At 47.4% G+C, this 12,070-nt stretch overlaps 1 long non-coding RNA gene across 1 annotated transcript in view; it reads left to right on the forward strand.

Annotated features, from left to right (window-relative positions):
- LOC138516067 (uncharacterized) overlaps window positions 1-11,489 on the forward strand; it is a 62,928-nt gene extending 51,439 nt beyond the window's left edge. The window contains exon 2 of the long non-coding RNA XR_011282216.1: window positions 10,156-11,489. This is a non-coding gene — a long non-coding RNA (uncharacterized lncRNA). The remainder of the gene's footprint in view (window positions 1-10,155) is intronic.
- The last annotated feature ends 581 nt before the right edge of the window (window positions 11,490-12,070 follow it).

Consider the following 12,070-nt stretch of genomic DNA (forward strand, 5'->3'; position numbering starts at 1 on the left):
CTGTGCTTAAGTTTCCAATAGATCTTTTATCATTTGTTCCATTAATATAGATAAGCCATCAATGCGTGTTTGGGAATACAGCAAGCAATATTGTCCATTAAAAAGATATTAAGAGCCTCTCCCTAAAGCAATAAACGTTTATGCCCCCTATTGTTCCAAGACATGACCATGATTAAGTCCAGTTCAGGGATAGGGACGTTTTAGCCAGGCCAGCAGCAAGACTCCAGCCAGCTAAAAGTAATCTACCCCTTTATGAGTCTCTGCGGGTCACAACTTTGTTGGTGGTATTACCCAACATTCTTGCCGTATTCTTGTAAAACAGCTGATTTTAAGACCTCTGTATTCCCATGCACAGTGCCTTCTTAACAGTGTTTTCACTGGAGCCTGACTCATTAATATGTCTATGAATTTCCATAGTGCGATTTAATAGAAGAATCAATCCCAATATCGTAGCTTATCTTCTATCACCAAGCTCACTACAGTTTATAGATTTAAACCACATTCCTGAATATGAAATATAAGCAGGATTTGGAAATTCCATTTCGTCAATGTCATGGGATGTTATAGCTCACAATGTAGGTATTTGATCAAATATTTGTATAATGTGACTTAGTCGAAGGACATTTTCTCTTCATCCTTTAATATATAATCTATTGTCATAGACAAAGAATGAAATCTAATAGAGTGAAATAAATATTTTGCTTCACCAGGTCTTCAGTGATTTTGTTCTCGGGTTCAGATCAATATTTAGCACCCTTTTAAGAAGGTTCAGACCGACATGGGCAATCAGTACCTTGATTTCATAGAAAATTCCGAGCACAGTTACACAGTATTTGTTCAGAATCTTCATTCTTGCTCAGCTGGGCCATGCTGAGCATTCAATGTCCAGGCGCCTTGCACTATGGTCTGCGCGACAGCTCACCCCACCTGCCATGGCATGTCCTCACCATTGCCTCCCGCTCCTCTACCGCTGTCCAAATCTCCTGTGCTGCTCACCTTATGTTTGCTGGCCTTTTACCCATGATCGCCTTGTACCCTTAAGCACTAGCCAATGTGTAGATGCGTTGGACTGCCAATGTGCTGATGCGCTACCCAGAAGCTTCTTATCGTGTGCATTTTTAGGGATGGGTGAGTGGTATACCACAGTACTTTGTGATAAAATCCTTATCTTTCATGGTCTAGGGCACTTCCTGGGACTAGTTGTCTCCTTAAACTCCTATAACTTTCATTGGGAATTTTAAGATTGGCTTTCTGAGTACTTAATTCTCTGCATTGCGTTTGGCCTCTGGCACTATGGTTTAAATAGGTCGAAGAACTGTAGAATTAGACACTAAAGAAGACAGTTTAATTTATAAATTTATCATCAACATTATAATCTGCATCGTCCATTAACCTATGCTCTTGACACTGCGCCGCACCGTAATTGTTCAATGTTTGATCTTGATAGTGCTACTGGCCATGATTTGCCCTACAACAGGAGGTATGGGTTCCATCTAATTTCCATCCCCAGTCGTGTCTTACCTGCCTTCATTAACCTAAGGTCATTAGACCAAGGGTTCTTTTCTTGCCATGCCTGATCATCACCCCAGGTGTTTATTAGGCTATCCCACCTCAGATTCATCTTCAATTACAATATATTTACCATGATTGGTCATCTGTAGTTTTGTATTATCAGAGCAATGAACTCTGGCAGCCTTGGAAGCATGCCAAATCTTCCGCGAACATTTCTTACTCTTTTTAGGACTTTTCTTTATTTTTTTCACTATGTCTCCTTAAGCACTCTGTATACTTTACATCGTAATAAAGTTTGTTCCTAGGATTCAGGGGAGGAGAGACACGATTCTTGGGTGATATCACCATTTTCAATTATATTATTGTTACTCCCACTTTCTTTTTGAAATCTATTACCATCTAGACATGTTTGAGTAATTGGACTGACATGCTGCAGTTCTTTATTGCAAGTATTAACACCCCGTTTACCCTGCAAAACTAATAATGCATTACATTTAGTTAGCATATACTCTAAGATCGCAAATGGTGAGCTAATTCAGCTGAAATGTGTTTGACCATTTACTTCAGCCACAGGCCCAGACCTCTTAATGTAAAAGGAGCAGGTAAAATATCTCACATGAATGAGGTTAATTGAAATTTAGAATGACACTTAAAAAGAAATCATTGAATAACAAAGTTTCCTCTAATGAGTGAAATAACCTGTTAGTTAGAAACCGTTTCCACGTTGAGAGGTACATCCCCGCCAGAATTAGTGCAGGGCATGTTCATAATTGTGGTGATCTGACTAGGGTTTCCCCTTTCATTCTTGTCCCTCTTGGCCCCCTTTATGTCCCCTTTAAAAATAACAGAAATAGCCACATGAGTAAAGGACAACTTGACTGGGAGCAGTACCAACTACTCCTTAGAACCCCCAATATTTATCCACAGCTTCTCAGCAATAGAGGCTATGGTAGGAGCCCGCCTAGCCTTAACAACAAGAAAGTGAGCAATATTCTAGCTTTTTGTGTTTGTGCTAACTTTGGCATTGGTCTTGGAGCCATCAAGTCTGAATTGTCTGTCCAAGAGTGGGGGTTTAGCAGCTGTGGGTGACACCTCACTCAAATAATGTGAAGTTGTTTCTTATTACACAGCTTGTACCCACTTCTGTGTTCCTGATTATCAGATGTGAACAAAATCTTCCTTGTATGCGTTGGCTCCTCTTTAACACTAGGATGCACTATGCTCAGTGTAGCGGGGACTTCCAAATCTTGCATGACTAAAATTGGAAAAAAACAATCCAAACTATCAGCACTGAGAACTCTTTTGTTGAATTGACCTAGAGATCAACGGACTAAACACACCTGGATACTTAAACTTAAAAAAAAAAAACATTATTTCTTTTATTTCAACCAAACAAACGCAACTGTGTACACTTTAATAATCAGAAACGGATGCAACCAAATGAGTAACAACTTCCCTCCCAATTCCCAAATCCCTGTCCCTCCCCTTGGGCCTACCCTATACTTCTAATCGCGGTCATTCTTCCGTCTGCGCCACTTCATCAGCGACCACTGATTCGCTTTCATGGATCTCCCCCACATCCTGAGTGTCATGTGCAGAGGCGGCCAGATCTGCTATAAGCTGTTTCCACATATCAACTCCTCTCACTCCTAGTTCCTCCTCCCTGCTGGACACTTCCGACCACACCACTGTTTCCACATTGGGCCATTTTATTTGGTCCCCCCACCATACTCGCGCTACTGGTCTCGCCAGTGCTTTCCATTGCTATTCTCCTTTTTTGCCAGGATGTATGCTAAGTCTTTCAGCTTACTTACACGTTTAGCCCGCTTGGGTCTCGGGAAGCACCCCAGCAGGCAGGGTTTAGGAGAATCTACATCTAACGCGATCCCAGCATTTGCCAGTCACTGTGCCACCTTCCTCCAGAATCTACTAATTTCCACACATGCCCAAAATATGCACCAAGTTAGCATATCTCTTCCTGCATTTCAAACACACCTGGTTACCCGTCCAATGAAACCTGGCTATTTTGTAGAGTCAAGTATGCTCCATGTGTCACATTCAGCTGGATCTGCTGGAATCTTCCGTTTCTCGATCTCTTCTTCTCAGACAGTGGTGTTCCCAGATCCGCCTCCCATTTCCCCCTGGCTTGTTCTATTTCCCCTCCCACTGCGGACATCAATAACTCGTATATTCGTGAAATATCATGTCCCCCTTTCCAATACATCATAAAAGGACTTGATCACCCTGTGCGGCTGCATGTGCTTGTCGGGGGTCTGGCCACCTCAATTTCAAGCCTTTCAGCAGCCTAACGTGTGTGATGTACTGACCACTATGTATCCCAGTGTCTACTACCAGCTCTTCAAATCTCTGTGGCTTCCCCTCTTTGAGCACATCCCCTATTGTGGCCAATCCCATGGGTTCCTAACTCTTCCATACATTCTTCCTGATCTGTTTGTCTCTCCCCTTTAGTGCCGCCCGTGGCACCTGCGGGGAATATGGTGCTGCGGAAACCTAGCAGCCTCAGTGCTCTATGCCAAATGTTGCAGCCCAGGCGCAGCAGGAGGAGCTCACTGGTTTTGTGCAAATCAGGTAACCATATTGCTTCCTTCAGGAAGAGCGGACAACCCGCCGTTTTCAGCAGCCTCAATTCAGTAGTCTGTTCATCCGACAGCCATCTGGCCACGTACTGCAGCTGACTGGCTATAAAGTACATCTCATAGTTGGGCAATTTAATGCCCCTTTGCTCATATGAGTTCTGGAGCTTCCATAATGCCACCCTGTTTCTCGACTTATGCCAAATGAAGCCCCGGCATACACTGTGTAATCTATCAAAAAACTTTTTTCGGGATTGCAAAGGAGACATTTGCGAAGTAATGAAGTAGTCTCAGTAGCACCACCATCTTCAGAAGCGCCGCCCGCCCCATCATGGTTAATGGCAACCTCCCCCAGAACTTTATGTTCTTCTCTATCCTCTCCACCGCTTTCATTGTGTTGTGCTTATGTTCCTCTTTGGGATCATGGTATAATTCTACTCCCAGGTACCTAAACGTAGCCAGCTCCCATTTGATAGGCAACACCGGCAAGCTATGCACAGGCTTCCCTATGTAACACCCCAGGGGGTACAAACTAGATTTCTGGGGATTCACTGATATACCGGATATTAGGGCGTACCGTGCCAGCACCTCCAGGACATATTGTAGGTTCTCCTCTGGATATCTCAGATGCAGCAGGATATCTCAGATGCAGCAACATATCATCTGCGTAAAGCGAGACCAAATGTCTCCCCTCCTGTGTGATTACTCCCACCTCCCCATTTTCCACCCTCTGATAAACCGCCAGCGGCTCCAGCGCAAGTATAAAGCGCATTGGGGACCATGGACACCCCTGTCTCGTTCCCTTACTCAGTTGCCACTGCTCCGAGATCATATATATACGTGGGTCCCATGCCGGAGGCTTTCAGAACCGCCAGCAACCAGGGCCACCTAACTGAGTCAAATGCTTTCATAGCATCAAGCGAGACCACCGCAACCTCGTCCGTCTTCCCATTTGTGTAATCTATCACGTGATGTAGGCTTCTCAGGTTGTCAGTGATGTTCCTATGCGGGACATATCCCGTCTGGTCCAGGTGGATAATCTTACCTATCATAGATGTCAGCCTCATTGCCATGACTGTCGTGAGGATTTTCCCGTCCTGGTTCAGTAGTGACAGAGGTCTGTATGACCCACAGTCAGTGTCTAGTTTGTTAGGTTTGAGGAGGGGGACAATTACCGACTCCCTTAGTGATTCGAGCAGCTTGCCTTGTTCCAATGCCTCATTCACCATTGACAACAATGGGGTAGGATATCTTCCCTATATTCCTTGTAAAACTCACTGGGGAGCCTGTCTGCCCCTGGGGCCTTGTTGGTAGTCAGAGCTTTAATCACATTTTCTAGTTCATCAATCGTTATGGGGATTTCTAATCTGTCCCTGTCCTCCTCAGTGAGTCGGGGCTGACTTATCTCAGATAGTGCCTCCTGTATGTCCACCTCCTCCTCCTCCCGTGGCCACACTATATAGGTCCCTGTAAAAATCATAGAAGCACTCGTTTACCTCCTCTTGGGATTTTTGCAAGCGACTGTCTGCCCCTTGCACCGCTTGTATTGGTTGGGGAGCAACCTCACTCTTATATAACCACGCCAGTAGGCCAGACTTATCCCCTTCTGCATGTTGGCGCTCAATATATTTTTTATAGCTCAGGTTACCCAGCCTCTCCCATTGCACCATGCATTCCTGCTGGAGCCGTAGTGCTTCGCCTGCTTCCTCTTGTGTCCTACTGCCAGTCCTCATCATATCTTCCAATTTCTGCTCTGTCTTTTGTAGTCCCTGCACTATTTCCTCCTGCAACCCTTTGGACTTGGCTTTTGCCGCCCCCCCCCCGCATCACCACCTTGAATGCTTCCCATAGCACACCGGCCGAACTCACACTGCCGGTGTTGTGTGAAATACTCCTGCACTACCAATCTCACGTGGTTGCAAAACCCTGCATCTTTCAAAGCCTCCACTCTGAGTCTCCAGGCAGGGTTCCTTGCATGGGGAAGCCATATTTGCCACGTGCTGACCAGGGGCGCATGGTCAGACAGGACTCTGGCTTTATATTCGGCGTGTGCATCACCTCATCCCCTGCAAACACATAATCCAATCTCGTAGGCAAATTTTGTGGGGCTGAGTAGTGTGAGTATACCCTGTCCAGCAGGTGCAATTTCCTCCACACATCACATACCAATGCCTTCAATGCTTTGGCCGCTGGGGGTGGGCTAGAAAACTTGTCATCTGACCTATCTTTTGTGGGGTCTCTCATGCAGTTAAAATCTCCCCCCAAACATGAACCTACCAATCAGCCTATGCGGGCTGATCTTGGGGGTATAGTGCCTTAAAATAAGCTGTGGTGTTCTGATTCGGGGCATACGTATTTATGACGCATATCTCTTTGTTCTCTACCATGCCTCTAACGATAGCCATCCTGCCATCATTATCCACCACCGTTTGGAGGACCCGAAACAAGACCCCAGGTGCCACCCAAATCAAGACCCCTCTCGCATACGTTGAGTAGACCGTGCCAACCGTGATACCCCTCCATTTCCTCATCAGTGTATCTAATTTATCCCCAGTAAGATGAGTCTCTTGCAGGAGCGCTATATCAACTTTCTGCCGCTTTATATATGTCACAATACCATTTCTCTTTATGTAGCTATTTAGCCCTCTGACATTCCATGTTACGATTCTCAGATCACCCATTTTCAAATACTGCTTCAAACTCCTCCTTACTCCTCCCTCCTCTCTTTCGCTTCTTTTGTGCATAGTAGGTCCCCCTGCCCCCAATTACCCTAACTCCTCCCCCTCCCTTTACCCCAACCGGCCCCAACTGTTGCCCAGCTCCATCCCTGGATCTCAGGCTACCCCACATCTCGCCTCTTTCCCGGTCCCCGGTACTAGAAGCGTTGCATAAGGTACTGCACTACCAGTATCCTAACTAAACTACCTATCGGGGATGATAGCACATCTCCTACTGCCTCGTAGAAGGGGACAGCGCCTGCGCCTCCTGCACTTAGAAATCAGTATTCTGCACAATAGCTCAATGTCTACATCCACTTTTGCATGCATTTTAGTCCTCTCTGGATTGTTTTCCTACTCCATGTCAATGTCAGTGTTGCAACCGCTATCTTACATTGACTATATTAGTCAACAGTACATTACAGGAGGAATGCAGGTTCACTTATCCTGTCCGCTCTGTGTCTGGCCTTCCGCTCCTGCCGGGCAGCCCAGCATGTACAACCAGCCTGCCACGTCCTCGGGTGTCTTGAAGAAAAACGCCTTGTTCTTGTGTATAACCTTCAATTTCGCTGGATATAGCAGCATGTATTTAAGCCGGATTCACGCAGCCTACTCTTGACCACCACGTGGTGTAGTGGTAGTTTTTGTACCAATAAGGTATAGTCCGGGTACGCTGTGACGGTTGCTGACGCTCTGCTTATCGTCCCACCTTTGCTGAAGTGTTCCAAAATCTTTTCCCTGTCTTTATAGTTTAATATCTTGGCGATGATCGGCTGGGTAGGGGCACCCGGTGGAGGTCTCCTAGCCAGGGCTCTGTGCACTCTCTCGACTGTGAACCCCTCGGTGAGCGCACCTGCCCCAATCTCTTGCATCAGCATATTCTCTATATAGTTCATCAGGTCCATACCTTCTTCCCCTTCCGGAAGCCACACCACACGTATGTTATTGCGTTGCGCTCGTCCTTCTGCCTCCTCTGCTCGGCTTTCCAGATTGCGCACCTGTTGTTGCAATATATTAACCTCCTTGGTGTTGGCCATGCTGGTGTCTGTGTTGGCTTTCACTTTGCTTTCGACCGCTTGCGCGCTCCATCAACGCCCTCACGTCCTGCCTCAGGAGATTGACGTCCACACTGACCGCATCAATTTTGAATTCCAATGAAGATTTCAATTCAGCCATGGTTGCATCGATCTTGCTCTCCCACGAGGATTTCAGTTCCGCAATAGCTTCCAGGATCTGTTGATCACTGCGCACTGGAGTGGTTGTTCCTCGCGTACCTCCCGCTGCATGTGTGGCCACTTCTGATGTTTGGGATGGATTAGTGAAGATATCCATTTTGGCTTGCTTCGCTTTGACCTTGCAGGTTTTGGACGCCATCACCTCCTCCGTGTGTGGCTCCGCTATGGTTCTCCGTGCCTGTGGTTTAGCTATTAGGATCCTGGCTGCCTCTGTGAGACCCCTCGACAAGTTATCGCTATGGTTTCCCGTCAGCCCGTCCGGTATGCTTGTCTTTTCGGCTCTGTTGAGGTGCCTCTATGCACACACAATGATGGGGACCACTGAACTCAAGTCAGGGGTTATGCTGTTCTACCTGTTATACAGCCCGGGTGTGCAATAATGTGTGCTCCTCGTTGGTTTACCTGCCAGGGCTATGATTTACCCCTTCACTTGTCCGTGGGCTGGCGATATTTCCATGCAGGGCGATAACCCATTTGTGTGTGGCTGCTTGCTGTGCAATGTCTGTTGCATGTAGCTCCTCAATCAGTGCCACCGTTTTGATCTTGGTATATGACAGTAGTGTTTCACCCCTTGTAGTTCGGATAACTGGCCCTAGTGTTCAAATATGCTAAATATCGCTCAGGTGGGCATTCTGGTTTGCCACAGCATCACAGTATTAATGCGATTTCCTCCTTTGGGCACCGCAGTCTTCCAGAATACTTTGTGTGCAGTCTTTGCAGTGTTACTGTGCCCCGTTGTGTCCACAGGGCTGCTTTTGAGGCAGCTTAGTTGGCATTGTCCCCTGTGTTTAGGGGCCTGCATAAGGAGATATGACCCTCGGGTTATGCAACTATTGTGTATACCGCCAGAGTCTAGCTGTGGGGTTTCATCTCTCCCGAGCCTTTGATGGCCCCAGTTAATGTATTGACGGTGTACACCGCCGCATGTTGAGCTTTCCTCCAGCAGCTGCATTCAATTAAGTGGCCCAGGCACCAGCTTCGTTGTCTCCGTACATTCAAGCGACATCTGTTTTTGCTTAATCCTTTCAGTAGCAGTATTTCCATCCGCTACAACGTTTCTTAATGCTGAAGCCTCAGGTACTTAACAATTGTTAAATACGTTGTATCCTTCCGTCTGTGCTCGGAGCAGCTCATCTCAGCTCCGGTGGTCTTATCCACCTGGAGGATATTTAACAGCTGGCATCACGCCGCCCCATGTCTACCAACGTTGCAGTCTCTTTCACGGATGGCACCGCTCGGCAGAGCCACTCGTACTGTCTCTTCGGTTGTTTGCCCCCTTTCCGGGTGCGTTGTGACTCGGTTTATTGGCCGTATCTGTGGTTTTCTGGTCACACCACTGTCCACAGCCTGAGCGTCTTCTCGGGTGACCGCAGGTTTCCGATCTGCCACCTTGTATTTCGGGGGAAGAGCCTGTTTTAATGCCAGATGTGCATAGTCGTTGGGGCACATATCCTATGCCTTGTTCACTTTGTTTTGGCCCGTACTGGTGTCGGGTCCGTGCAAGCCCGCATTGCCGTCTTCGCTTGTGTTTATGCAGCGGTTGTAGCCTGCAATTGTGCTTCTACGCATCGGTCGCGTTGCTGTTTTGCTTCGTTGTGCTTGCAGATCCGAACTTCGTCCTTTGTTCTCATGTAGGGGCCATTTTGGATATACTTCTCAGGAATCTCGTGCAGCTCCCATCGCCGTAACTATTGCATTTCATCTCGGATCGTCTCCAAAGTCTTACCATCCTCGTCCTCTCATATTCCCCCAGCAAAAGTGTTTTGTATGCCGTTTGCATCAGTTCTAGCGCTAGAGTGCTCCAGGTTGTTTCACGATCAGCAGGAGACACTGTGGGACACATCCTATCCCATGGCTCCTTAGCCACTCCCCCCCGGATACTTAAACTTAATGTGATTTTATAAGGCTATCACTACAGCGTGGGGACAAACTAATAAACAGGGAAGGCTGTGACAAGGACATGATTATGAGTCTATTAAATGGGGAGCAGTCTCTGAAAATCCCCTATGTGCCACAAATATCATCAATGGTTACCACTCTGTCACCCAATGCCTCCCAGTACATTTGTTGGTCACAGTTCTCTCTTTTCTATTACAGGACTCCAACTCCCAGAGTGAAACTGGGAGCAACTAATAAAACCCAGACAGGAGCCTAGAGAATGGAATCAAGCACCGCATGGGAAGGACTGGGAATTCTCATGCAAAACAGAAATAAGACACCCAACCTCCCACCTGCCAAACCCAAATCTCACCAGCTGCTGAGGGGAACCACGGGGAGTACAAGCAGCATGATCTCCTGATTGCTATCACATCATCAGAGACTGTTTCCAAATCTGTGCTGGAAAAAAGGGAGTGGATTAGAGGGTTTTGTACAGTCTCTCACCTGTGTAACCCAGCTCTTTGGGGGAAAAAGACAGGCACACATTGGTTCCTAGAATCAAGTGAGCACTGCTGCCAATGGAAGGGGACGGTGGAGACACAATCTTGGGGATGGGTGGAAACCAGTGTCCAGATTTACAACCAACTGATGGATAGGCCTAACCCCAAAAGCATAGCACTAAAACAAAAATGGGAGACTGATACGGGAACCAATATAACGGAAAGGGAATGGGCTAGGGCCCTGGCATACCCCATTGAAGTTTCCAGAAATGCCAGATTCAGGTTAATTCAATTAAATGTCCTATATAGGACATATATGACCCCAGGCAGAATTGCTAAGTTTAAAAGTAAGGCTACTTCACAGTGCCCTTGGTGCGGTTCGGAGGGAGCAGAGCTGATCCTCATGTTTTGGGAGTGCTCAAAGTCATGATGCTTTTGGAATAAGAACTGGCCTGTAGGAAAGCCGGGGTGGTGAGATAAGAGTGGACATCGAAGGAATGCCTCCTGGGGTCCTACCGAGGATTGGTAAATATAGACACATAATTAAGCTCATGGACACGGCATGTATATTAGCAAAGAGGTCCATTGCAATGGCGTGGAAATCGCCGGGAGGGCCACGGTATGAAAAATGGTACAATGAGTTAGAGCACTGGATGAGTGCTGAGACTAGAGTATGGGGCAAAGGGGTCTCCAAAGCTGGGGGTGAAACAAGCCCAGCATACGAAGCCTGGAAGGCACTCATTTGGGACATGTTCCACTCACGATGATAAACCCCTGTGAATGCAAGAGACTATGGTTTAGATTCTGAGTAGCCCACAGTAATGATGTTGCTATTGTGGTGTTGGTCAGGTAACCCAGTCTGCCCCCCACCACAAGAAGTGTTGACACGCTATTGACACCTAGCTAATGCACTTGCAGAAAATGCTGATTGGAAAAGTTGTATGTTTATGTTGATATGTTCCATTGTATATGGAGAATAATGCTGGCGAATGATACCACTTGTTGCAATGTTTGATACAAATGCCAATAAAAACATTTTAAAATAAAAAATAAGCTGATCCGACTATCGTGCGAGCACAGGAGTGCTCGAAGAAGCCTGCCTTACCAGTACATCAGCTGGCTACTCCCTTGGCTGTCCGGACCTCATCCGACGTAGAGGAGTGCTGGAGGAAGCCTCCTGCAACTGTTGTGCCCATCGTTTGCCACAAGGTTTAGGGAAGAAATGAGATGGCTGCCGCCTTGGTCTCTACGGCAACCCGACATCAACATTCCCCACGGGCTGCCCTGATTGGTTTTCTGGCCTGGTCCATCCCTCGCTCCCCCCACCCTGCCTTTTATGGAGGGGGGTGCACCGACAGGCGAGGCTGCATAGGAGCGAAGGCCAGGAAGAAAGGCCAAGCTCACTCTCTGCAGCTCTCCGCAGCTCGACAGTGCTGACAGCTGGCTCCAGCCCTTCTACCCAAGGTGGGGGTCACGCCGCTATTTGCAACCCCAGACCTTCTCACCCGAGTCGAGCCACTCACAGAAATGAGCGACCCCGTTCACGCACGTTGTTTCACCCCTCCTATACCACCTCTTCGAACCAGGTCAGCAGGACGGCGCCCTTTGGGGTGAGGATTACACGCCCCTCCTCC

Source organism: Ambystoma mexicanum, chromosome 6q (genome assembly GCF_040938575.1).
Source record: "Ambystoma mexicanum isolate Mex_15411 chromosome 6q, UKY_AmexF1_1, whole genome shotgun sequence".
In the NCBI taxonomy this organism is placed as follows: Eukaryota; Metazoa; Chordata; class Amphibia; order Caudata; family Ambystomatidae; genus Ambystoma; species Ambystoma mexicanum.